We start from the raw sequence: 3,855 nt of genomic DNA, 5'->3' as shown, positions 1-3,855 counted from the left end.
CCCTTCTGTCTCGAAAGACAATGGCTGCGTCTTCTATATCTTTTTCAGTCAATTTTGTTGTTGGCAACATATGGAGTGGCTCAGTAGTCCTATCCTTGCATGGCAGTCTCTGCCGCAATTTAGGCAGACAAAGCTGGATGGCAGGTTGGAGTCATGGCTTGGTTTCCCCTCCTTCCTGTGACTTCTTTTGTCCTTCAACTGCTGGAGTCTCTTCACTTCTCCCCTTTGGATTCCATCACTTACTGTAGTTCTCCATGTGCTACGATTTTCTGCAAGAGGCTCCCAGGTATCTGGGGATATACCAGCGGTTTTCAAATCACACTTGAGAACATCCTTGTAACGCAGTGCTGGTCGGCCTACAGGACGGTGCCCTGTAGCTAGTTCACCATACAGTATATCCTTGGGAATACGGCCGTCCTTCATACGGCAAGACATGACCTATCCAGCGCAGCCTACGTTGAGTTAGCAAAAGGTGCATGCTGTGGGAATTTGTCTGTTCCAGGACAGATGTGTTGGTGATCTTATCTTCCCAGTTTATACCAAGGATTCGACGCAGGCAGCGGAGATGGAAACTGTTCAAGCGGTTTTCCTGTCTGGCATATGTCGTCCAGGTTTCGCTGCTATACAGCAAGGTGTTGAGAACGCATGCTTAGTATACTCTGAGTTTGGTATTCAATGAGATGTTCTTGTTATCCCACACTTTCTTGCTCAGTTTGGACAATATTGCAGCAGCTCTTGCAATACGTGTGTCTATTTCTTTATCAAACGACAAGTGACTGGTGATGGTGGAGCCCAGACACTTGAAGTGGTCAGTGTTTTCCAGCACTTCGTCATCAATGCTGATTGATGGTGGTGAAGGGACATTTTGGCTCAAGACATTGGTCTTTTTAATGCTGATCGTGAGCCCGAACTCTTTACAGGCATGGGAAAACTGACTGAGCAGCTGCTGTAGTTCTTCTTCAGTGTGCGCCACCAGGGCCGAATCGTCTGCAAACAGCATCTCTCTAATGAGTACTGAGCAGACTTTAGTCTTGGCTTTCAGGCGGGTTAGATTGAACAACCTTCCGTCACTCCTGGTGTATAGATGAACACCTTCTGTAGAGTGTCTAAAGGCAAAAGTTAGCAGCATAGAGAAGAAGATTCCAAACAAGGTTGGGGCAAGGACACATCCCTGTTTGACGCCACTCTTGATTTCAAAGGGTTAAGAAGTTTCGCCATCCCAGCTTACTATCCCCTTCATGTCATCATGAAAGGAGGCTATGATGTTGAGCAGCTGCGGGGGGGCAACCAATCTTCTGCATCAGCTGGAACAGACCCTTCCTGCTCACTAGGTCAAACGCCTTAGTGAGGTCGACAAAGGCGATGAAGAGTGGCATCTGCTGCTCTCTACATTTTTCTTGAAGCTGACGCACAGAGAATATCATGTCCACTGTACCTCTTTTAGCCCTGAATCCGCATTGTGACTCTGGATAGATGCGGTCAGCAAGGACTTGCAGTCGTTTTAAGATCACTCTAGCAAACACCTTGCCCACTGCGCTCAACAGTGAGATGCCCCGGTAGTTGTTACAGTCTCTGCGGTCGCCCTTGTTCTTATAGAGTGTAATGATCTTAGTATTTCGCATGTCTTGAGGCACCATCCCTTCTCTCCAACAGAGGCACAAGAGATCATGAAGCGGTTCCAGCAAAGCTGGTTTACCGCACTTGATGATTTCCGGTGGTATGCCGTCCTCACCTGGTGCCTTACCACTGGCTAATTCGTTGATGGCTTTGCTGAGATCTTCCAAAGTTGGCTCAGTATCCAGGTCATCCAGCACAGGCAGATTTTCAATACTGTCGAGGGCTTCTTGGGTAATGATGTTTTCTTTGGAAAAAAGTTCCAGGTAGTTCTCAGCCCAACAACATATTTGCTTGTCCCTGTCAGTGATGAAATCTCCTGTCTTGGACTTCAGGGGCGCAGTTTTCCTTGTTGGTATGCCAGATGCCTACTTAATCCCCTTATACATTTTCCTAATGTTACCAGTGTCTGAGGCTTTCTGGATATTGTCTGAGAGTTGGAGCCAGTAATCGTTTGCGCAGCGTCTTGCTGTTCGTTTTGTTTTATTGCGAGCAGTTCTCAGTGCTTGCATGTTTTGCTGGCTGGGGTTTCGCTTGTAGTTTGGCTTCAATGACTGGTTCCAATTCCATAATATTGGCCTCAAACCAGTCCGTGCTCTTGTGTTCTTTCTTACCATATGTCAAGAGTGCAGAGTCAAAGATGGTATTCCTGAGGAAATTCCATTGATCTTCTGCATTCAGCTCTTCTCTTTTGGCCAGGGTCTCTTCAAGTCGCTTGATGAACTCCTGGTTTTTGTCAGCATATGCAGTTTTGCAGGTATCGATCTTTGGTTGACCTTTCTTTTTCCTATGGTGAAGTTTCTTGGGCTTCAGTTTGATCTTGGAGGCTACCAGAGAGTGGTCAGTATCACAGTCAGCACTGTGGTATGCTCTGGTGTTGCAGACACTGTTAAGGGAATCCTTCCTAGTGATAATCAGGTCTAGCTGATGCCAGTGTTTTGACCTGGGATGTCTCCAAGATGTTTTGTGACACACCTTGTTTTGGAAAAAGGTGTTAGTCACACAGAGGTTGTGATAGCAGCAGAGTTCTAAAAGTCTCTGACCATTTTCGTTCATGTTTCCTATGCCTTAGTGACCTAGGATGCCTGGCCAAGACTCTCTGTCTGCACCAACCCGAGCATTGAAGTCCCCCAGAAGATAGACTTGCTCTGATGATGATATGCCCTTGATGATGTGGTCTAAAAATTCATAAAACTGGTCTTTAATCTCAGTTGAGGCTAGCTGTGTTGGTGCATAAATACATATAAGATTTTTTGTACTGTTGAGAGACGTAGGGTAAGGGTTCTTGCTGTACTACCTATTGGTGGCTCAATCATACTTCGTAGAGTGTTCTTGACGGCAAACCCCACCCCATATTCTCTAGTTTCCTCTGCGTTTTTCCCTTGCCAGAAGAAGGTATAGTTTTCCTCCTTCAATGACCCACTGTTTGGCAGACGTGTCTCCTGCAGAGCTGCTATATCGATGTTTAGCCTTAGCAGTTCACGATCAATTACTGCTGTCTTGCGAGTGTCATCAATGGCTTGAAGGTCTTCGGTCAATCCAGTACGCATAGTGCGTACATTCCAACTTGCAATACGAAGAGCTGGAATCTTCGGTTTATCCTTTTTATTTTTGCTTGGTGCAAGTTTAACGGTCAGCTTGTTGAGCAATGCTCTTATCTCCAGGCACCCACTGGAGCAGGCAGACCGTGGCGTGCCAACACCTAACTGGCCGGGGGCTTCCCGGCTTAAGGCGGGCGGTAGTTGACAAGTGGGATACTAAGATCCCTCCCACCGTCGAAGACAACCCGTGGCGTCACACTCTACGCCAATTGAGCAGGGACTTATAACCCGTAACTGCTGTCTTCCGTGTTGTGCACTCGCCAGATGGCGAGACTGGAGTGACCTCTCCAGGGCGCAGACCTGGGCAAGTATATATGGAGGCCTAGGGCTGCCCAGACGACAGGACCCCCCTCTCGGCTTCACTGGCAGAGTCCAAGGGAATGCTATGCATTACTTTTGGGGCCAGCTTTGCTGCAGGAGTTGCCGGGAGAAAGCCATTTTTTTGACATCCAACCGCCTACGGGGCTCCACTCTGGATTTTGTCTCTGGATTTCCTTCCATAGCCTTTTCCATGATTGGATATAGCCGCAAGGCAGCGGAGGTTTTAATATCAGGGTTTTCCTTCTCCTAGACGAACTGCCTTTCTAGGCTTACGAGCTCCGTCTGCCCTAAGCAACTGGTTTTAAGGCGCCAGTGATCC

At 47.6% G+C, this 3,855-nt stretch overlaps 1 pseudogene; it reads right to left on the bottom strand.

Annotated features, from left to right (window-relative positions):
* Window positions 1–382: 382 nt before the first annotated feature.
* LOC127645107 (uncharacterized) lies at window positions 383–3,164 on the bottom strand (annotated as a pseudogene).
* Between the last annotated feature and the right edge of the window lie 691 nt (window positions 3,165–3,855).

The sequence above is a fragment of the Xyrauchen texanus genome, chromosome 6 (assembly GCF_025860055.1).
Source record: "Xyrauchen texanus isolate HMW12.3.18 chromosome 6, RBS_HiC_50CHRs, whole genome shotgun sequence".
Taxonomy (NCBI): domain Eukaryota; kingdom Metazoa; phylum Chordata; class Actinopteri; order Cypriniformes; family Catostomidae; genus Xyrauchen; species Xyrauchen texanus.
The sequence above is the reverse complement of the archived record's forward strand: the minus strand, read 5'-3'. Positions and strand labels throughout refer to the sequence as shown.